Source organism: Oenanthe melanoleuca, chromosome 2 (assembly GCF_029582105.1).
Source record: "Oenanthe melanoleuca isolate GR-GAL-2019-014 chromosome 2, OMel1.0, whole genome shotgun sequence".
Lineage (NCBI taxonomy): Eukaryota > Metazoa > Chordata > Aves > Passeriformes > Muscicapidae > Oenanthe > Oenanthe melanoleuca.
Window position 1 is genome coordinate 89,686,015 of NC_079335.1, and position 24,194 is coordinate 89,710,208.

At 40.1% G+C, this 24,194-nt stretch overlaps 1 long non-coding RNA gene across 4 annotated transcripts in view; it reads left to right on the plus strand.

The window, feature by feature from the left end:
• Window positions 1-24,194, plus strand: part of LOC130250083 (uncharacterized) — a 202,578-nt gene that overhangs the window by 109,265 nt on the left and 69,119 nt on the right. For all 4 annotated transcript variants that reach the window (XR_008839896.1, XR_008839895.1, XR_008839897.1 and 1 more), the window contains exon 4: window positions 20,803-20,915. This is a non-coding gene — a long non-coding RNA (uncharacterized LOC130250083). The remainder of the gene's footprint in view (window positions 1-20,802; window positions 20,916-24,194) is intronic.

Below are 24,194 nucleotides of genomic sequence, written 5' to 3' on the forward strand. Positions count from 1 at the left end.
GGGATTTAGAAGGATGGCAGGGATCTTAGCTCCTAAACAGGGTGCTTCTTTCAGCCAGATTCATTCATTCAGATTCATTTCAGCATTATTTTGGATATATTTTATTTATTCTTGTGCTGGGGACCACAGAGTTCCTAGCAGGTGTGCTATCCTCTTTCACACCCATATTAACCAGTACTTACAAGTGATTTTTGCTTGCTGAAAGTGCTGAGGAATCAAGGTCTAAGAAAGCAGCAAAATAAAACTTCTAATACCATATGTTTTTTTTCTCTCTTTGGGTTATTTAGCAGACAGTTTATTTATTAGGACACTTATGGTGTAGGTTTGCTAGGACAGTTATTACACATTTTTGGGTCAAAGCTGACAGGTTATCAAATATATTTCAAAGAAAATAAATGCAAAGATCAAGGACTGAGGTTTTCTAAGGGACTCTTCTGTTGTATTTTTTGTGACATTTTTCACAATTAGATGTATTTGACTTTCATCATCACAGAGAATGTAAAGGATGATCTTTGATTTTACCATGTGCATTGTTGATTCCTGTGAGAATGCCACCATAAACGCATTAATTTATTCCAGCCAATTTAGTGTAGTTTTTAGTTGTATATAGAAAAAAAATGCTCACAAGAGTCTTTTGTAGTGGAGCACGGGAATTTTTTAAAATTTATTATGCCTGAGAGTAAGGAGGAAGTGCTACAATTGTCACTCCTTCCTGCAGCTAGAATAAACACCTGGATTTATCAAAGCATTTGTTCTAATCAGCAGGAGATGTTTATCTAAAAAAAAAGTTCTCTAGTGTTAGGTATTGTCAAAGAATTGTATATCTCTACTATGTGTGTTGGAAACACTTTTCCACTGCCTGAGATAAATGTCCTGTGCTTCACCCCCAGATTCCTGTATAGGCATTATTCTGTGCCCATGTGGGAGATGGCTTAGAAAAAATACTAATTTATTGGCATTCTTTGTTGACTTTTTTTCTTTTTTTTTTCACATGAAATCTGTAATCTTGTGTCAAACTGTGGAATTTTTCATGCTGCCATAAACCAGCTTGCTTTCTTCATCTTTCCAATCTGTTTCCTACTGATGGATGTGGTTTCATGGAGTCAATTTTGTAGAAATGTTGAAAAAAAGAAATCTGATTCTTTAGCAAGGCCAGTATGAAATGATACAAACCACTATTTAGCTATATTAATGTAATTGCTGTCTTCATAAATCACATATTAAGCGTGATTAGAAAAAATGAATCTAATAAAATCTAACGTATGACATTTCTATTTACCGTCATTGCAGTTATATATTAGTTTCTCTAATTGTATGCTGACAGCTTTAATTTTTATGAAGGTCTCCTCATGCTAAACTCTACAGCTTTATGCTTTTCTTGTGCTTCTAGCAGGTAGTGTCCCCAGTGGTTACTTGGAATTGTCTTGGGATTTGTGCCAACCTTCCTGCCTTCCCTCCTTACCCATCCCACATTGCCACTGGTGTGAGGGTGCTGATGAGCTCTCCCAAGTCTTTTTTCCAGACTGAGAAGGTTCAGCTTTCTTTCCCTCATATAACAGAAGTGACTGGAATTATTCCTGTCCAGGGGTAGGACTTGTCATTTCTCTTTGAACTTTGTAAGATTCCCATCCACTTCATCCTCAGTTTGCTGAAATCCTTCTGAAATGTCTTCCAGGATTACTTCCTTCATCCCCTTCCTATGGATTAAAGGGGGACTGGCTGATTGCTAGTTGCTTGGATTGCCCTTCTTGCCCTTCTCAAAGTGACATTTGTTTTCTTATGGTCCTTGAGAAACTCTCTCAGTTGCTGTGACCTTTTGTAGATTGGGGGCACCCTCAAAATGACATTGACCAAATCTCTCAGCACTTTTGGGTAGATCAAATTAAGCCCCAAGGCCTTGAGCATGAAGAGTTTAAGTCTGATCCTAACTAGACCCTTCTCCAACACAGTTAAGTCTTCCTTTCTCCAGCCTTTCCCATTGGACTCAAGGATGTGGGATTTCTGAAGGCAAGTCTTAACAGTGAAGTACCTCAGCTTTATCCATGTCCTTTGCCACCATGTCCCTTGGCCTTTTCACACGAAGGATCCACATTTCCCCTGGTTTTCTTTGTGCTGTTGGCACTTCTGTAGCAGATTTTCATGTTCCTTTCCTTTCTCTTGCTAGGTTCAAAGTCTTTGGCTTTCCTAACTGATAAATAAATTATGGACAGGAGCAATATCTTGCAGGTTGGAAGTTTCACAGAATCATCAGTGAATTCTGAAAGCTTCTGGGTAATGGGACACACAAAAATTAGGAGCAGGGATGCAGTAAATTAGAAAAGAGGTCCTTTGCAGCAAACAGCCTTGCAGTGAAAATGTGCCTGGAGGTTCAAAAGCAAACTTTAGTTCCTTTTTAAAGAAAATTTCCCAAATCACATATCCTGATCCAACATTTTGCAAAATCAGAATATCATTGGTTTATACTGGACTGCAGCATATACAGGGCTTAGAAGGAAAAGATAGGAGTAACACTTGGATCTCATGGCATACTTGGCAGGAAGGAGAGGCAGGTAACAGGATAGCAACTTGTTATGTACACCATTATTCCAAAGGGCAGGAAATACACAGGGAGACTCCAAAGAGATTCATTGTGCTTTTTGAACAAAGCAAGCAGCCCACCTGACCTTGTGAGCATCTTGGACCCTAGTAGGGCAGAAAGATACAAGTCATATATCACAGGCTTGAGAAGGTTCAGAGGAGGAGACCTCCTCTACTGGAGCAGGAGGTGACAGTAGCAAAGTCCCCACCATGCTTTGCAGAATGCTCCTAGGCTGGGCAGGCATGTGAATGACATGCTGATCCAGCAACTATATTCTATCATCTTGTTTTCATGTTGGGAATCTAAGACTTCCCTAGATTTTGGTGCACTTTGACAAAAATTTGAAGTGCTGCATTGGGTCATGGAAAACAGACTAAAGTGTCCTTCTTTGTACCTGAGCTTGAAACAGCCCTGTATCATTCCTGACAAATGATTGACTTTGAAACTGTTTGAAAAAACCTCCAGTAACAACAATTTGCCAGTCATCCTTGGTAAACTATCCCAATTCCCCACTAAACTTAACAAAAAAGAGCTTCTTTTTCTAAAATTCTGTGTAGAAGTGTTTTACTACAGTCTCAGCATAGGAAAATTAGTCTGCTGGTGAGATGTGTGACACTGTTCTAAAATGGTTCCTGGGTGGAAACTTTTCTTTGGTGTACTCTCTATACATTCATATGTTTGCTTGGGGATTTTTTTTTTTTTTTTTGGTATTTATCTTTCAGCTTTCCTTCAAGTACATAATAAAGGACCATTAGTTGTTTGGGATTTTATTGGACCCATTTAATAATGTTAACTTAAGAGTTAAAATATAGTTGTTGAACTTTTCCAGTTGTTGGACTATGACATCTCCTGAAATGATTTGTGGAAACCATGTCCCAGTTGGCTTTTGATATGAACAGTGTGGATTTCCTTTCCATTCAGACTGGGTCAGGCAGGTCTGAGGTTTGGGGACCTGGTGTGTTCTTGGAGGTTAACCAGCCACAGAGAGCTGGATTGCGGGTGTGGTGCATGTACAGAACCTGAAAATCAGTTTGGTCTCAGTTCCCTAGTTTGGGGATCAACTGAATCAACATGTTGTCCCTCTGAATGCTTATTCCCTTATTTTGGCTGCAGAGACTTTAGGGGATGGTTGCAAAAACTGGTTTTAAATACCTAAAAGCAGTGGACCCTATTTATTGTGGAAAATAAAACATGCACTGTGATGTGTGTCTCTGAATTACCTCTTTAAAGTTGCACTAGGTTGATAAAATGAGACAGTCTATCACAGGAGTTGAAAGTTTTTCCTCAGTAAAGTGTCTCTGAGGGAGAGGAAGTGCTTGAAATACCACCATGCCATTTTTTGTGAGGTTTTCTGTGAATGCATTTCTTGCCAAGAAGACCCCCCCCCAGTACTTCCCACACACCAGAATGGCTCTGTTGGAAGCCCAGTGGTCTGTTGTAAAATGCTTAAGCTGTTTTAAAAGTCTGTGCTGGGCTCAACCTGCACAGAGAGGAGAGAACCTTATTCCTGTGCCAGAGGATTTGTTGTGAGGTGTACTCTGCTGTATTGGTTATTAAAGTGCTAGCCACTCCTTATGCAAGAAATTTTGTATGTTCTCATTAGGCTTCATTACTTGAGTTTAAGTGGATGTGTAGGGCAGTTGGATCAGTTGTCATCATCTAAGAACAATTCTTGAGATGAAGGCAAGCAATTTGTGCTTAATGTAGTAGAAAAAGGGGGAGCCAGTGGGAGGACTGGCAGGATGAAATAGGGGTAATGTGCTTGAGGCAGTAATGCAGAAAAAATGGTTTTTGCATTTTGAATGGATTTCAGGGGGTAAGATTGCTTCTGTCACAGCCAGAAGGAGATTATCCAGCATCTCAGCAACAATAATTAGGGACTGGGTGCTTTGGTATTATGAATAGAACAGGAAGGGAAGGCACTATAATGCTGAAAGCAAGCAGAATTTTGAGCCAGTCCAAGGTGTGTGGAAGCAGGTGGAGGAGAAAGGCAAAGGTGACACCCTGGAATCATGAGAAAGAAATGATTGAAAGATGAGAAATTGAAGGGCAGCTGCGTGTTCCGCACCATGTCAGGGTGGGTTTTGATCGACCAGCAAGAAGTTCCCTTGGGGAATTTGGCATTCAGATGTCTCTACCTTGACATTGTTTATAGTGTTGTGTTATATTGTTGTCTACACTCTGCAGTGTGTTTGCAAACTCAGTTTGCAGACTGCTGGAGCCCTGTCCCATAGGAGTGTAGCTCTCTCTTTCCCTGTAGGTTTGGATGTTGTTCAGAATACACCTGCAGTGAAATTTTTCATCCCCTTGGTAAGGGAAATGGCAAGCATGAAGATCTAATAATATAGAGTGGAGCCTAGGCTGTGAAAAAGAATGGACTGAGACTAAATGAGGACATCTTGGGGTCTGGTTAAAATGCTGTTTCTTAATATACAAAAGAGAAGAATGAACGTTTACATACAAAACAAATGTATTTTGTGAAAAGCATTGCTTACAAATAACCTTATTTTTCTGTTAGAGTCATAAGTCTATTTCTGCTCATCCTATTTTAATCTCTATTTCCTGTTTGTTTTCACCATTTGTACACTGGGAAGGAAGCTACTGTGTCTTACAGATTTTTCACACTGCTGTTTCTATTTCTGCTATGAGAAATTAGCCTTTAGAGCAGTGTCGCAAAAGACATTTTTGCAGTGTTTTTGATGGACTGCAAAGAAGTTGGAACCAATAGAGAAAACACAGATAAAGGCAATATTTTTTTTTCATTAAGTTCATGACAAGTAGGAAATGGAATAGAAATTGTGTGTTATAGAAGGCTTTTCATTGTGCTGCAATTGTGATAAGCCCTGGACAACACATGGTAAAATGATGATACCATTGAAGGAATGTTTCCACCAAAGCTTGTTCTGATTTTGGGCAGGAAGCTTACACTGATAATAGTTTTAAATCTTTATACATATATATGTGTGTGTGTGTTTGTATGTGTGTATGTATTCAGTATTAAAATTCTCTGCTGAAAATTATTTTGGTTTTATTAAGAGGTAATATTTTCAGGCAATGCACTTAATCATTTTACCTGCTGATTTTCCTCTACCCTGTCAGGCAGCTTGGATTAAGGAATTCAACTGCTTCAGTTTAATGCCCTTGAAGAACAGTGCTTTTTTTTGTTTGGGCTCTTAGCACTTCAGGTGAAAAATCTAGAATTCCAGAAAACCTGTCTTTCTACTTCCTGAAGCACTTAGTGAAAACACTGCTTTTCACTGTAATATTTTATAATTGCAGTATATTTGTTTTGTTCCCACTTTCTCAAACTAATAATTTTTCTGTAGAGAACTACCTTTAGTGATAAATGTCCTGGGTTTTTTTGTGGGGTAGCAGTCTTTGATCACATTGATTCTGTGAGGAATAGCTAGAGCAGCACGTAGCCCAGGGCTGCAATCTGTATGGACCAGGCCTGCTGTATTTTTCCCAGTTTTGGGCTTAGCTAGGGCCTGTGAAATAGCAGAAAATCTGGGTGCCATCTGGACTTGCTCTCTCTGCTCAGGCGAGGTCTGGGAGTCCTGCATCACTCCTAGAGGGAGTGGTATTTTTTTATTGCTGGTTTTCTTTTTTTTTTTTTTTTTTTTTTTTTTGTTTCTTTTTTTTTTTTTTTGTTTCCCTTCTAATTGCAGTGTGGGATAACCCCAAATTTTTCCCAGGACTGTGAAAACACAAAGACTGCCTTTCCCAAATCTTTTGAGGTTGCCTTCTTTTTTTTTTTTTTCTCCTGAGGAAGGCCATGAAAATCACTGCATAATGCATTTGGTTAAAACATTCATGTCAGATGTGACTTGAATAAACCCTGGAGCTAACCTCACATGAAGCTTACTTGTTTACTTTAACTGAATGAAGAGTTAATAAAATGATAAGTTGGTTTCACTGAGGTTTTCTAATCAGTAGAAAATGTTTGTTTATTCCCACAATCATCATGAATAATTGCAGAGAATCATTTTGAGCACTGATGTATTTTCTCCACCCAAAATGCAAAATCCTAAATGCAAGGACAGCATGGAGACAGAGATGGAGTTCAAGTACATAGCTACTGGAGAAAAAAGAGAAATAATGAAACCCTCCAACATTCACCTTTTCCTGAATGTTTACTTTGGATTCAGGGTGACTTTAGATCCTGTTGTATGTTTGTCTACTCATCTATGTTGCAAGCAGGAATATGCTAAATGCTTATTGTGTCTTTGCCTTCTGCAGCTGAGGACTTACTTCCTTGAGAAAACCATGGTAGAAGTATGTCTCTTTTCTGTTGAAAGAAATCAGCATTTGTCATTTACATAGGGAGGTGTTGTTATTCCAAACACTTTGAACCATACCCATTTTCTGCAGAAGACTGAGTTGCTGAGGTGAAAAGCATTGATTGAGAAAGCATAACAGTGAACAGTGCCTTGTCTTTGTCCTCCTCTCACACCCCCTCCCAAAGTGCCAAATTAATAATCATGTATTGGTTACCTGCTTGCAAAACCAGTGTAATATAAACACTTAACTTCACCTGTAAAGGATGGCAGTGAGTAAACTGTAAAGTCTATTATACTACCTTATTACCATAATTGCCTTTTGTAACATGGTTACAGTGGATTTTTAAATGATCACCCCTCATGATTATCCAAACAACTCAAAAGAAAATTGCATTTCTACTGCTGAGGACAAAGCCAGAGAATTCCTGACTTGCCCCACTGAATGTGTTTTGTTTGGCTTTCTCCTGAAGCTGGGGCACTGGGATAATCACAGTCTGGAGCAGTTGCCCTCTTACTCAAATTGGGAACAGGGGTTGCAGGTGTAAATTCCCTATTTGATGACAATTCAGCAGAAGTGGTTTTTGTAATAAGGCTATGGAAGTCAAGGTACTTACCTTGGCCTTTTGATACTATGTTACAGCTTATGATGGTGAAACTTAAAATATTTTGACTCCTAGAGCATCCAAAGCACGGTAAATACTTGCTAAATTTCAATGACATATGAGGTCTGGAAGAAAATGGTTCAAGTATTTACTTCCAGTGTGCTAACCTAGCATGCTCATTCTGGTATGATAATCTTATCATACTGATGTGTGAAGTGTCAAAATGATGGGTGAAGGTTTTCCTGTAATCTGAATGGTCATGTTTAGGTTTTTAATACCTATTCTTCAGAGGTTCCTCTGTCTTTTCAAATGCCCAACTCTCTTTTAGTGGGACATCACTGCTGGCTTCCTTTGCAGCAGGAAAGCTTTGAATATTGCCACCTCTGCTAAGATATTCCACTGAGCAAGGTGGTGGGTATTAAGATGTGATCTGCTAATAGTCTCAGGCAGGAGGCTTTTCCAGACACAGAAACACAATTGTCAAAATGAAAGGCAGTGGTTTTTGCTTCCTGCTTCCTAACAATCCACAGAATCTTTTATGACTCTGACCAATGCCATTACACTCAAAGCAGAGATGTTGCAATTTGTCACTGAGCTTTGGCCATGGGGGCTGATGCAGCAGACATGAGGGAAAATCAAATGTGCTGTAGCATTAAAGTTCATTTAATGAGCTTTAAGTGGTAACTTAGTGATCCACCAGCTTTTTACCAAAACTTGGAATGTTGCAGTTTACATCAGCTTTCCTCTCTGCAAAGACCTGAGGTGAAAGAATTGTCTATTTGCCAATAGCTTGTTTTCTTAGGAGATTCTTGCCTAAAATTGTGTGTGTTTGGTGGTGATTATTTAGTATTCAAAGCTATTAATTTGGGATTGATGAGACACTAATAAATTAAATATTATGAGCTATCATCTGATGATAAGCTAGAACTATGGCAAAAGGAACAGATCAACCAAGCTTCCTCTGCCTTCTATTTTTAGGACTTTTCATCTGTTTGAAAAACTTCTGCTGTTCCTCTGACTTTCATTGTTTGATTAGCAAGTTTATGCTGTTGCCTGTTGAGTTTCTATGCCCATGAGTTAATTTATCTTGCTTTGCATTCTTCAGGTGGTTAAAGACAGAGTGAGTCAGTGTTTTGCAGGTGAAGGTTTAGACAAGTTCTGGATAAAATAATAATAGAGGCTCTGTCTAGATTTTTATCTCAGTGCAGCAGAGGCAGACAGTTGAGAGACAAAGATGAATCTGGGTGGTCTTGATATTGGAGACTGCCATGAGCATGGATGTTCCCAGCTGGGGGACAGGGAAGGAAAAAAAAGTTCCTGAAATTATGAAATGCACGTATTGAATAACAGTGTTTTGCTGTGCAAGAAGCCTGTCTTGTTTGAAAAGCAATCCAACCAGCTATTCTGGCATTGCTTATCTTAAAAGCAGCAGCAGGTAACACTAATGCAGTCAGGAGTACCTTGTTTGCTGTGGGGGTAGGAAAACTGTTCAGCAGGACTAAAAACCTGGGGAGTTAAGCTACAGCACACCTCCCATACATTTATTTGTCTTTTAGCAAATGGTATTTGAGTGTGACATGGAGAAGTTCATGGAAAAGTGCATTACAAGAGCTGTAACTGAGGTGATTTCATAGTTTATTTTTAGACACTTTGGATTGAAAGTTGCTAATTGAAGGTGGGGGTGACAAGGGAAGGTTTGCTTGAAGTTGGGTTAAGCCAAGGTTATCCGTATTTGTCTCAAGCCCGGAAGAGTTGGCAGGAGAATTGACTGAACTTTGTGAACTTGCACAGACCTGACCCTTAACACACTCACACACACACACAAGCTCACACAAAGGCATCCTCAAACACTTTCTCAGCCTTGCACTCCAGCCAGTTTCTCTAACAGGCATACCACAATCCTTTCCAGCCCACACTGAGAGGATATTAAATAATTTTTATCCTAAAATTCCTGCTCCCTCCTCCTCTTTAACTTTCCCATCCACCCTCTGCATGTTCCCATTGTGGGGAAGGATGAGTGCTGTTTTCTCTTATCTCCTTGGCTATGAGGGTAGTTTCACAACTGTTCCATGTTTCAGTTTTTCACCTACCACAGACTTAATGTATTAAAGTGGGCCAAATCTGGCACTCCTTATCCCAGACAAATGTTTTATTGAAGTCTTTGGGAACTTTGCCTGGGACTCTATGAGATTGCAGGCAGTGGTATTTAAAAGAGGTTTCCACAGTTACTTGGTTTGATTTAAGTAATTTTTTTTTTTTTTTTTTTTTTTTTTTTTTTAGTGGACGTAGCTTAATCAAGGCAGCTTTCAAGTCTGAAATTGTCTCTTATGAAGTTACCTGGGAAGAGGTTTGAAATACCTCACTTAATGTTTTCACATCTCCATGCATCAATTCCCAGTCATTTCTACTTCTTGTTTTCTGTTTGAAGGCAAACCCTAAGAGAGATGTCATTTATTTTACTTTCCCCTTCAAGGTTAGGCTGGACAGAGTTGGATTCTGAAATGAGCAGTTATGGCAGCTTGTTTTCAGGTACAACTGATTGTCTGCAAGTGACATGATGAAAGAAACAGTCTGTCTGATATTCTGACTTTATAACACCAATAACAATCTTCAGGGTAGGAGAGGGGGATTTAAACCCCCTTTGCATGCACAGACCTATACCTGCATTCTCTCACTCTGTAATTGATGAAACAGTAGCAGGATAAAAATTATTTCTTTTGGGGAGGGTAAGTTCATACTGGTTTTAATCCACTGGGGGCAAAGAAGTATCAGGGTGAATTGTCAGTGAGGGGAGGGAATGGGTCTGTGGAGTTAGTTCTGATAGCCCCACATGTTTCTGAGCAGGAAACACACTTCTGACCATTTAGCATTGTGTTTGCTAGAAAACCCATAGGGGGTAGCAAACCTATGAAATGTAGGGCTCTTCTGTATTTATAGTAAGAAGACGATAGATGTATTTCTTTTACGACTTCAAAGGAAGAAAATGAAAGGGAAAAAGTTAAACTCTGTCAGAACCCACCAAAATCCTGATATGTCAGTTCCTGAGTAGGGTGTGCGGTGTGATCTGTGCAGGGAAGTGCTGTTGTAATCAAGGGAATGTAGAGAATTGAAGTATAGCAGATATCCTGGATTCCCATTAAGTAGTTAAAAAAGATTAGTAAAATAAAGCTTTCTCTAAGACTGAAAGGAATTAGGAAATTGTTCTTTCATGAGCTAGATATTTGTTTCTCTTTGAGGCATCATTCTGTATAAGAATATAGGAAAGGCCATGCTAGTAGCATGTTCTTTCACCCTCTGCTTCTTCACTGATGCTGATGCCCCAAGTGTCTTTGTAAGAGCCTCATGCTCAGGTCAGAACTGCAGATCTGGACCCCTGATCTGTTCCAACTTGTGGATTGCAGCAGGAGATGTCCCATCTCCAAAGGAGATAGGAGATCCTTTTTTTCATCCTCAAACTCAGAAGCAATCTAAAAATCTGGTTGAGTACTTGTAGCTGGAGAGGAATGGGAGAGCAGATTACTTTCATTTGGACTGCAGAGAGGCCACAAAGTCCTAGAGCATCCAGAGAAAGGTTTTTGTGGTGGGAGGAAGTGGAGGCAGGGGCTGAGGATTCAGCCCAGTGAAGAGGCCACAAGGCTGAGCAGGTTGGTGTAATGGCTCCTGTCATCTCCTGCAGCTGGATGCTCTTCCAGCTGAGCTTAAAAAAGGTTTGCCTCTAACTACTGGGTCTCCCAAAACTGCTTTAATGCTTCTTGTTGTTTTTTTTCCTGTGGAAACCTCTGTGGGCCTCTCTGTTTGCTGTCTCCATGAGCTCTCTTGACATTGCTCAGCTACTTGGTGATTTGTTCCATTCCTGGTAGTGCTTGTCCTCACAGCTCATGCAATGAGTGCACGAGCAGAAGAGTGTCCTTGTCCACTTCTGTGTGTGTTTAACTGAAGTTCATGATGGGCTGTTGAAGTTACCAGAACTATACTACAAAAATGTGCCTCTTTTCTTTTTTTAACTAATGGGTCTTTTCACAATGTCTAGATGAAAGAAGGAGCTGAGGTAAATGATTAATAGCTCAATAAGGAAAAATAAACCTCTTCTCTTAGATTTTTTTAACAAATCATATCTGTTTTTTTGGAGTTTTATCAGTGCCAAGATTTCTCTTTGTGGTTTCCTTGCATGCTTGCATTGTGCTGTTTCATCTCCAAAGAAGTTTTATGGGTTTTTTCCCTATCATGTTACATTTTTCCTTTTTTTCTACCTGAAAACAAAACTTCTGGGTTTGACTGCTCTTCCTATTTTGTTCAACGATAGGAAAAGTTGAATATGTTTGACTAGTGGTTGAGTTTCTGCTGCTCAGCTCTTTTTCATGATACTCACTTCTACAGGGTGATTTGTACAACAATTAACATTCCTCCAGGCTGAGAAGAGCTCTAATGGAAGGCTGTCTGTGAGCTGAGAGAGAAGCAGAAGTGGTCTGGGAGTAGAAAGATTAAACAGTGAGGTTAAACAGGTCAAATGAGAAGTAACAGTCAGTTGAAAAAAGTGCATAGTACAGGGGATTAGAAGAAGGGATGAAGTTTAATGGCCAGGTTTTGCAATGAGGTTGTTACTTATATGTAGGTAAATTGTCTTTGTTTTGACATCAGTGTACAGAAGTTTGGCTCTGTCCCTGAAGCTGCAAATGTTATTTTGTAGAAATACAAAAGCCTGTTTTCTTGCATATTGCCTTTCCCACATACCTCTCTGACTTAGTGAGCTTCTAACATTCTCTGTGGAGGTCATTTCCATTCACTTCCATTTAAAGTAAATTCCTTCAGCTGGCAAAGGCAGGTAATGGTTTGCAATCTGCCTGTGCTTTCTCACAGCTGCACACAAATGCAATTTCAATAGTAAGACACCATAAACGTTATCAGTGTGTTTTTCCTTATGCTATGTACAAGCAGAATCCAAGATCAGATAAAGAAAATGTCATGTTGACCTGTGGTTGCCTCTGAGATATTTTTGACTCTTGGCTTTATGAGTTAATTGTCTTTATCTACTGAGGCAGATTTCTTGCCTGTGATGGTGAAACCAAATTTTCCATCATGCATTATTAGAAATGAATGTTATGGAAGATCTTGATGACACTTGGTTAAGAAGTGTTCTAGTACCCATGGCTTGAAAAAAATACCAGTAAGCTAAATGTCTTTGGTACAGTTTATGGCTGAAATGCATTAGCATTTCAGGGATTAGGGTTATAGGAAGGAGCAAAATGTGAATTATACTGTTTTCTCTTATTCTTTGTAGATTACTTCCCTGTATTAAAATGTAGCAGGGCAGACAGAGAGCTCTGTGCTCTGTGTGACACAAGAGTGTCAACTGGAGAGTGCAGGCTGGATGGGACTTCTTCATTTCTCTCTGAGGAGAGGTTTGACAGGTCCAGAGGAAGTTTTAAACAGGATCTTCAGGGGTTTTGCTACAGATCACCTCAGTGGGATATAGTATTACTTTTCCCTAGTGAACAGAAGCAAGGATTGGTTTCTTTTCTAGAATTCATTGAGCCTTTGTGACTTTTGATTCTATGCTAATGGTTTTCCATTTTGTGCAGAAACATTTTTCCTTGTCTTGTTATGTGTAATGATAATGAATAATGAGGAAGTGGCTTCATAGGTGATAAAGGACATTACAAAAGTCCTGCTGTGAATTAACTGTAAGCTAAATTGTGTTCAAATCATCAGCTTTGGGCACAGTTTTCCTGCTGTGTTTCATCCTTCCTTCCTCCATTCTCTGCTTTTTGATAGGCTTTACAGCCTGGTCTTTGCCAAGAAAGCATAAGGCATTGGAAAGAAAGTGGAGTTAATTGTATTTAATGGTGGGTCAGGAAGGGAGGAGGAGAGATAAGGTTTTAATATCAAGAGCCAGCACCAATACTGAATATAGACGTTCTTTTAAGTCTGTTCTATTAAAATAATTTCAAGAGCAGCTCCTTCAGAAATATTGGTCATCTTGGCAAAGCACCATGATGATTTTGTTTTTTTGAAATCTGAACTCTGGATGACCTAAAACTGAGCCTTGTAGAAACCCTCTTTTCCCCCTGCTTCCTCGAACCTTTATCCTCTTTTGCCCCCTAAACCACTGACCGATAAGCAAAAGCCTCAGAACTGGCTGTTCCTGCCTTGGTGGTTGGAATAGCTTTTCCTTTTTTGCAAGGAAAGGTTTGTGGAGAGTTTAGGACCTGTGTCTGCAGGAGCTTCTTGCTTCAGAGCTTGCTGAGCCATCTCAGAGCGAATTGGTGCTTTTATGTGGTGTGAGATGGAAATACCAGCTGGGATCCCCAAGTGTGAGTGCCCTGCAGCTCAGAGGGAGCACAGGGCTCATGCACCTGCTGGCAGTGCTGGAGCCAAGCCACTGCCCACTCAGAAACCAAGCCATGTTCCATGCCAGCTTCTAGCCTGCTCCACACAGAACTGCAAACACTTCTCACCCTCCATCTGTGGGCTTTGGGGGTTTTGGTGCACCACAGAAATATCGCTGCTGCTGCTGCTGCTGCCCAGACCACCTTTGATGGAAGGTGCTTGGCACATGGTTCACATCTGCAGGACATTGCTTCTTGCAAACTGGGGATGTCTGCCTCTAAATCCCCTCAGCTGTGTTCTGCCCAGGCCATGCCCTAGTCTGTTTTGGGGAGCCAGGCAAAGCAGTGGGAATCTGAGCATTTAGGGTTTTCACAAAACATTTTTTTCAGCTGATGATGTTTTTTTGTTTCTTTTTTTCTGATGGGTGAGATCTCTGTCAGAAAATACCAACCAGAGTTGGGAAAGGAGTTTCACAGAAATATATTGTTGTAATAATACCCGAGAAAATTTCCAAGCATGATCTGAATGCAAGGCTTGATTTCTTTTGCTATGGGTCAGAGGAGCATAAACTGTCCCTTTCATCTGTGCAGTGTTGAATTCTGGGACAGAAATGCTTGGTATTTAGTATTTGGTATTTTATTTTAACTATTTTTCTGCTGAAAGATAATAAAGATCAAAATAGTATCCATTTTGGTAATAATACAGTGTCTGGTCCAGTCTTAGAAGTTAAAAAGCTCTTGGCAGATGAAGGCTATGAGTTTTTATCTCTGGCAATTTCTATTCTAGTATATAACTTATGGCAGAAGGTGAGATTCAGGATGTGATAGGTTAAGAATAACTTGATATGTTAAGTATTGCAAGAGGCAATGTAGAGAATTTGCTTCAATTGTCATGGTTTTTGATGGGAAGAAAATGAAATTTACTTAGTTTTTAATTTTACAGCACGCAAGGCTGGAGTCTGAGTATCCTGAGACTTTACTGAATATTTGAGATCAAATATTATACAAAAATGAGCTACTAAATAAACATTAGATAAGAAATTTTGAGTTATGCAGGGCAGCTTCCTTAACAGTGTCAAAAGGTATATTCCTAATTGTGTGTTGTTAAATCCTACGCCATGTATTAGGCTGGTTATGGCAAAAGCTTTTACACAAACCTCATTTTTTCTTCTGCAACTGATAGTCTCTTCCTGAGTTCAAGACATATTCATGATTTTTATACTTTATCTTTGAAGATATGCCAGATTTGTTCTTCTTCCCCAAATGGGTTGTGATTAAGCTCAGCATTTTAGCTTATTTCTGAGTAGCTGCTAATTTTTTTGAGGGCTGTGTGTAATGGACTAATTGTTACCAGAATTAATTACATCTATAAGGAAAGTTTATAGATAAATGGAAGCTGTGGAACAGAAGAAGCTATTTCCTTTTTGAAATCTGACCACTGATAATGTCTAGAAACCTGAAAGCTTATGCACTGTAGTTTTGTTTCTATGCTCATTATATTGCTTGGTGCACATAGTCAATATTTTTTTAAAGAAAGAAAACTGCAAGAATGTAATAAATTGTTTTAATTATCAATTTTTTGCCTGTGTTTTCTTTAAGGGTTAAAAATGAGTGCAAAAGATAATATTATGTGTATTGTGTACACTCTCCCTTCTCTGAACACTTTGAAGCAGGATACTTTACTGACCTGCTCAGAGTCATGTTTGTGCTACAACTTGATAGAAAAAGGCATTTATGAGTGCATAAAGATTTAAGAGTGCTGACATTGTTGGATGTCTTTTCCTGTCATCAGCATAGGTAAAATATTATTTCCTTTATTAAGCCCTTGTCCATTAATAGTTGTTATTCAGATTATACCTAAGATGTAAAAAATGCAAAAAACAGAGCAAATACCACAACAGATATTTAGCTGGCAAGTTGTGGAGGCTGTGCAACTCTTCCCCCAGACATGGAGGTGCTAGTCTTTAATTTGAAAGGAGCAATGTCCCCAGTTCTACTCATGGCTTTCTATTCTGCTGGATTTAGTGACCAAATCTTGGCGGACTTTCATGTGAAGATATACTCAAAATACTTTTTTTCAGTCTATTTTAAATTTAAACAAAATTTCAGATGGCAGGCTTGTTTCACAGTTAATGACCAGCTTTAGAGTTAATTTCCAAGGAATGTGTGTGTTTCCATATATATTGTAGATTTATTTGAAAAAAAGAAATCTTCTAATTAAGAAGAAAATGAGAGAAAGGAAAATAGATCACCTTTTTCCATTTTAAGTCGATTCCAATGAAAAGCTACATAATGCAAAGCTTCTGTCAATCCAGCCAAAGAGGTTGGATTGGCAATTCAGGACAGTGACCAGCACTGCAGTGGCAGATAAGGCAAGGTATGCCCTTATAAATGCATAACAGGCCAGCTTAAAAATAGCAAGCAGCTGGGCATGCATGCCTTCCTCTCAGCCTTAAGCTTCCCATGGAGAAGCCCTGGAGAAACAGAGCTCTTTTTGCAGCAGTGGAGTTGAGTAAGTGGGACACACAATGCTGATATAGATATAGATATAGATGATATAGATATAGATATAGATATAGATATAGATATAGATATAGATATAGATATAGATATAGGATATAGGATATAGGATATAGGATATAGAGACCCCTGAGTGGGTGGGGAGAGACCCCCAGTGGGATGGTCTCAGGGCTGGGATTCACACACAGGTGCTGGCAGACAGGACCCCTTGGTACCTGCTCAGCTCTCTCAGCAGCTGTGGCCCCTGTGCTTTGGAAGGCTAGATTAGATTATTATATATATATATAATATTTTTTTTTTCTCTTTCAAAAGTGAGATGGGGAGCAGGAGGGGCTAGTGTTTTGGGATGCTGCACTAAAAACCTGAGGCTAGCCAGGTGTAATGAAGTTTATGATGCCTGTCTGAAGGTATTTGCAACCTGCAGTGGCAGCTGTGAGGGGCAGATTACAGCTTCCATCTCACCCTCATGCAGATGAGTTCAGTGGGAGAGAGGTCCTGCAGCCATGACTCCCTTGAACCCCCACACTTTATTTTTCTCTCCACCTGGCTCTGTCTCTAACCTGAACTTTGCCCTGAGCCCTTGGCTAGGTGCCCCAGGGATGTCCCAGGAGAGGAATTTCTTGCAGCCCTGTTTTCTTGGCGCTTTGCCTGGGGCAGCCCCATCCCTGGGGGCCCTTGGGCTGTCTCATTCATCCTGGCCCCTGGGTTTGTGCTGTGCTCTGAGCCAAGGGCATACATGGCAGGCAGGGGAGTGGCCACAGCACCAAGCCTGACAGAGCTCAGGAGGAGATTGGGCAAACATGCTGTAGCTATTTGGGATTGTGCTGTGCAGGGCCAGGAGTTGGACTTGATGACCCTTGTGGGTCCCTTCCAACTCAGCATTCTGTGTGTGATTCCTTGTTTTTATGGGAGATAGCCCAACAAGATTATCTTGATTTTTTTTTTTTTTTCCTCTGTGATGGGGCATGAAGGGATTCCTGCTACCACAGTTCTTCTTCCTATTCCATACTAGTGGGGGATGATAGGGGTCATAGTATGAAATAGGGCACTGGGGGTGACTGTCATGGCATATGTGGCATTGTATTGATGTGACCCAGTTTTGTGGAGTTTGCCCTCTACGCTATTTTATTTCTTGGTGGTGGGTTGAGACAGGGGGATTCAGACCATCTTCCCTCCTGAGCTCCCTGTGGGTCACATTATTTATGGTCTTTATTAAGAAAACAAGCCCCAAAACCTCTCTACCCACCCCCACAAAAGCAAGCTGTGGCTGCATTGGACAGACTTGAAATAGCTACAAGCAAGTATTCCTTATTTTTCTAAGTTTCTGAGGCTCAATTTGCTACTTCTCTGATAATATCCTTGGAAGAAATGCAGCCAAACTCTAGGTCATGTCAGCTTTGCACTGTTGACTAAGAGATATGATTTTACCTGTTAAAACAGCATTCAAAAGATCATTAGTGGTAGTGATGATTGGGAAAATAATCCCTTGGGAAACCTCCTGGTTGTGGGGGATGGCATAGCAGTTTTTGGAGGAGGAAAGAACATCAAGACGGATTTTTTTTTTAGAAGTATATTTACATTTCCAGGAAAACCTCACAATCAGTTGATCTTTGACTTACTCTAGTTCACAGTGTTTTTAAAGCAGAGATGCTCTGCACCTCCCCCCCAGTGTGTGTGTGTGTGCACACGTGGGTGTTTCTGCAAGTGTTGTGTTAAAAAGCAATTGGCATTTGCTGACTTTCTGCATCTGAAGCTGCTTCTTTTGGGCACATGAGCTGACTCTGTGCACCCTGGCATGTGCCTGGCCCTGCCTGACCCTTCCTGTGCAGCCCTGCCTGCCCAGGGTGCAAAGGTCCCTGTCAAATGTGGTGCCAGGGCAGGGGGGCTGTGCTGGAGGTTCCCCTGCGCAGGCACTCCCGTCTCCATCCTGTGTGAAACCATCCACATAACCCTAACAGAAGGCTGCCTGTCAGCTGCAGCCCTGGGGTGGGCAGGATGCTTTCTTTCTGTGATTTCCTTGCATGAAAACCAGGGAAAAAGGGAATTTCATCATCTTGGCTGGCTGATGGTGTGACTGGGGGCTGGCTCTGTTTCAGCAGGGCTGTATCCCACACCTTCCCAGGTGCACACCCATGGGCATGTACACACAGTAGGAAGATCCTCTGGGGGAAGATGTATTAAAGCGCCTCAATTTATTCCATTGTGTTTTATTTGATTGGTTTGAGTCCTCCTCTCTTCCCCCAAGTTTTCCCAAATGCTAGGAAGGCTCTGCATTCTCTTTGCTGTGTATGTTTGGCATATGTATTTCAGATGACTTTGGCAGGCTTTAGAAAACAAGGCTTGAGCTTCTTGGAGTACTCTAAAGTTTTTCTCCTTATAGATAAAAGTATCAAAAACTGCATACTATTGGTTCTTGAATAGCATAATTTACACAAAGAAGGCAATTTTCTCTTCAGTGTCTCAGCCATGTATCTTGATTTAATTATTCAGTTATCTCCTCATGAAATACAGCACATAGTTACATTAAAAAAATAAATGAAACTGGGCGTCCTGTCTGACCATCTTCAATTTTAATAAAGATGGTATTTTTCTGAATATGTTAAAAATAACAAAATTCTTTTGCAGAATTTATGATAAAGGGAATTTGATTTGTGTGTGCATGTTTGGTCACACAAAAATGAGGCAAATACCTGAAGCATGCTGTTAGAATTAAGGGCCAGTTAAAGAAACCAAGGTGCCCTTCAGTTTCAGCTCACCCAAGCTTGAGAATGAACCTCAAAGTCTGCTCCTTGAGAACTCATCTCTGTTTTGAAGCCCATCCTTTTTTAAAACAAAACAAAACAACTCTTGAGCAACAAAGCATACTTTTCAAGTGTATTTTTCCAGAGCTATCTGAAACTTCTGGCTTTCTTTGTTCACTCCAGCTGTCAGCAGATTTCAAGGTGTGTGTCTCTGTGTTTGAAGAAGTTATCATAGATATTGGTGACAGCTGGGCTTTGAAATGCTCTTTGCAGTCAACACAAAGTACATGAGGAGTGAGTAATGAACATTTACAGATCATACTTTGCTTCATATGTAAGTCTTCTAATAATGAGCCTGCCTAATTGAGCTGGGGAAGCTCATGACTTCACCATGGTCCTCAAAAAATGATCCAGTTGCTAAAGCAATGTGTTTTATGATGCTACATTCAATTAATCAATCAAACTAAGATTTTCATCTTTTCTGTCACTGCCAGAGGGGCCCAAACTACTGTGATTTCCACCCCTCAGGGGCTTCCAAGGGTATATATTTTTTTTTTCAATTTTACTTATTTAAGTTAGAAAACATGAGGCTGTGCATTTTTAAGGTAGGACTTTGCAATTATGAAGTTCAGTAATCCTTTCTCCATTATTGGTTTAATGCACTGTACATTCCTGAGCAAGGTAACTGAATGCAGCAAATTATGTTCAATCACATAGAATTAGAGAAGTTTGTAATTTGTGTTTGTAGATGCTGTGTCTGCTCCAGATGTTAACTGAACCACCAGAAGTCTGCAAAGACAAAGCTCTCTGAGCTCTGTGCAGTTATTCTGGACTCCATGTGTGGAAGAAATACTGTTAAAAAAAGTGTAGGTGCACTTAGCACTCTTGGGTATAACAAAAGTTTATCACTGACAAAGTGTCCTTTCTTTTATCCTCAGGATTTTCAGAAGGTTTTGCAAAAGTCAGCTTTTGTTTGACTTTTTGAGCATTGGAATAATCTCTAATGCTGTTCACAGGGATTCCACAAATTTGCCAGGCCTTAGTGACCACAGTTCTTGCTGCATGATTCAGTGTTACAAACATGCACTTTAAAACTTCCTGACTTCAGACAGGAATGCCTGCTTACCTTGATTTTCTTTCGAGGTTATACAAATGCATACACAAATGCACATGATGTGATTGAGAAAACTGTGTAATATATAATAATACTGCATAAAAATGCTGTGTGTTTAGACATGGTTTGGGAAAATCAGTAGATGAACACTGGAAGCTAGTGGGAATGCAGGGAACAGGAAGATATATGTCTGAGAGTGGATTTGTCTTCTGCTGACACAACTCAGCTTCCTTCTTGTACCATGAATGTTCAATAAATTTAATTTCTCAAGGCTGTGTTTTAAGAGCACATTCCAGGTTGTGTTCCTGTTTAAAAAAAATTCTAGTAAGGAAGCATTCTGACTGAAATTTTGAACTTCATCCAGTGACTGAAGAACTTGTAGTGCCTAAATGGGATTTATTGTAGCTGGACAGGAAAAGGCCTGAAATATAAGGCTGTGTAGTTGTGTAAAAGCATTGTGTTTTCTGTCATCTTACACTCATTTGACCTTGAATTAAGGCAATGTTTTTGATTTGAGTATCCACAGGACATAATATAGTATGAACAAATTGTTTTAAAGCACCTATTATTATAATTTAATTTTTTATCAGTGTATAACATGAAGTTACTAAGTGCTTTTGTCCTGCTTTTCTTTATTTCAGACTTGAGTCACAGAGAAACATGAGGATTTACACTTCTGAAGTCGGTGTGAATGAGATTGAAGGAATTACATGGAGGATTCTGACTCCCCTTCTTCCTGCTCCGGGAAAGACGGGTGAGTGTATTATGAAATAGTTTATAATTAACTCAGTCCTGACTTCAGAAGGTTTTTAGTCAAAACAGGAAGATACAATTCAGATGGCTCTATGTAAGAATGGAAGAAATTTCAGATACTTCAGATACACCTAATTACAAACACCAACCTTCAGAATTTACTGTTCCTGTTTAGTAATAAGAGGGTTCCCGTTAAAAAAATAGAGTTTTCTGTAAATCTCACCCCCTCCCACCCCCACCAACTCTCTGATGTAATTGTTCTGTACTTGAAAGCTTTTAGCCCAGTGTCAAAGAAAGCTGAACTGACAAAATGAATTTTGCCTTTCTTGAATTGATTCTGAGTGAGGCTATTACTGGAGAAAAGTGTGAGGTGGAGCTTTATTAGACCCCTGCATGTATTTGTTAGTGAAACAGCAGCAGAAATGTCCATATCACACCTAGGCTGCTCCTGAAGCCTGTTGGAATGCAGCTAATAAATTAGTTCCAGTGGCTGAAAATAAAAAAAAAAAAAGCTTATGTGTCTTCCTGCCTCCCTCCCTGGCTGTAGCTCGGCCCACAGAGGAGAGGAAAGAAAGTCCAAGTCCAAACCCTGTTGGGGGATAAATGGAACTTTACTTTGGTTGTCTTTCTCTGGCTATGCCTGTAGATAGGTGGGGGCCATCATTAGAAAAGGGCACATGACTTTTCTGTGGAAATTACATCTTGACACTCCAATTGCTTTCAAATTAGTATCTCACATACGTCACCTTCAGATACTGACCAATGAATAAGATCTGTGCTTCTTAGAACATCTTTTTCAAAGTGAAAAGATACAAGTCCTATTAGAAAAGCACATGGTTTTTAAGCCCTGGTGTACTGGTTTGAAAGCAAGACCAGTGAGAGACTCCAAGTCAGAAATACAATTTAATAGGGAAAAAAAAAAATAGTACAAAAGACAAATCACTGACAGAGTCAGAATACAACCTGACACCTCACTAGTTAGGGTGGTGGTAGCAGTTCAGATGAAGTGGTCTTGTTGAAGCAGTGATCCTGTAGAATGGTCTGGTAGCTCTTGTCCTCAGGAAACCAGTGGGTAAGGGTGGCCTTGGTGTTCCAAATATCAGTTTTTATCTAGGTAGGAAAGGCTTAGCTCCTCCCCCTGTCTGGAACATCTCCCAATAGGATGATGCAATTTTATCAATTGTACAGTGGGACTCAATGGCCCATTAGGGATGGGTCATGGGAAAGATGAAGAACATTGCCCCATCTGGTTTTTAACAGATGGCCCATTAGCAGAGGATATCTCCCACAGAGATAAGAATCACTGCCCCTCCTGGTTTCAGCAGATGGTGATAGAACACATATTTTGGGCACATCTTTACATTGTAACCTAGGATACCTGGCTTTTGGTAGAGGTTTCACACTTCTGCATCAATACACACAAGACCATACATATGGTCCTTTGAATGCACCAGAGCTGAGCAGTGCATGACAGGACAAGTTTTCAATTGCATGGTTGCTGACCAGACAGCTCTTTCACCAAGTTATGATACAAGGCATGTTTAAGAACTAATAAAAATGAACCCTAAAACTCGCAGAGTGACTGCAGAATTTTTGTATTAGTTTAAACATTCTTGTAATTCTTGAATCTAGCTTAGATTCATTCTGTCTAAATTGTGTGAAGGGCTGAAAATGGAGGGTGCACCAACCAAAGCAGCTTTGGGTGACCTTCTGAGTCTTTTACTCTTGTACATGGGAGCAAGTAACACCTGAAAGCAATAGGTGTGTCTGGACAGCAGTCTCAGCTTCAGAGGGCCAGAACCAGGATGATGCCATGCAGCCTACAGCCCTGAAGCCAAAGGACATGCCTTTGGTGCTATAGGGAGAAAAGGCAATGATATTATTGATTTAAAGCTGTCAGGGGCAATGTCTGAGTGGAAATAGGCAGCAGGTGCAAATATGTGTTGGAGAGGAGCAGGCTGCAACAAGGTTCAGGAATATCCCAGCACTGGGAGGGGTAAAAGGGCAGGCAGCAAGCAAAGAGGGTGTCAGTGGTGTATCAAAAGCATCTGGAGCCCAGTGGGTGAAGGAGGAAAGCAAATGGGAATAGTAACTTGTGTGGCTTCTCCAGAGCAGAGAGTAGGATGAAGGCATACAGTGGAGAGTGAAGTGAGTAGGAATTTTTCTGTTCAGCCATCTAAAATTTTTTCCCTCCAGAGATGTTTCTTGGTGGGCTGTATTTGAAACCAAGTATTGAGGAGTCTCCCCTGCAGCTAAGAGAAGTGAAGAAAAATGCAGGGAACCAGAAACCAAGCCTTTCTGAATGAGGAAAAAGAGCAAGGGGGTGAGAACTGTGCAGGCAATAATGAGAAAATAAGTGTTTTGAGGAGAAGTTTTGGAAATTAATGGGAGAGTAGGGATCTTCATCAGGAAATTAACAGTGGTAAAATTTGATTTCCAGCCTTCTTGATTTTTTTATTACCAGTGTGACATAAATGACAGCTCTTATTGGATGGGAAAAATCACTTTTCCCATCAAGGAAGTGGAAAAATCTCACTATATTTGCTTGCCTGCACAAAAAATGCTTTAATGTAAGTGTGGGAAAGCAATAGAAGCATTTTGGTAGTACTCCTTGTATTTTCTATTTTTTGAAGAGGGAGCAACATATGGTAACACAACCTGGGGTAACCATCAGCCTACAAACACATCCCAGTGTGTCTTGAGGTGCTTGATGGTTTTTTTCCCCCTAATCTTTCATATGCTGACTTGTTTAGAAAAAGCTAATGTTTTAAAACTCTATTTTGAAGTTCATCCTAATGAAGTCTAGCTATATGCTGGCCTGAATATTCACTACTTGATGATAAGGTTAAAATGGCTGTGAATATTTTAAAGATTTGGGCTTTGCATAAGTACCCTCTGTCCTGTAGTGGGGAGGGTAGCTGTCTCTTGGCAAGATGTGACTCCTGCCTGAAACCAGAGCAGGTCTGAAGCTGACCTAATAGCTCATAAATTGACATATTCTCTCAAAAAATGTGATCAGCTTGGCAAGGTATGGACTGGTCTGTGCTTGTGGTTGTATTAACTTCTACCTTGTGTCTGCTTTTCCTTCAGTTGCAATTGTGCTTGCAAGGTGTTTGTGGTGTATTTGCTTTATCAGGAGGAGACTGGGGAGTGTCATGCATGCCAGAAGAGTACCCTCATCTTTCCTCATTCAGTCTCTGTGTGGTGTCATATGGAGCTGGGAGATTCCTGTTGTAGCAGACACTAAAATATGTTGATAAAGTTTGCTTCCAACAGGACA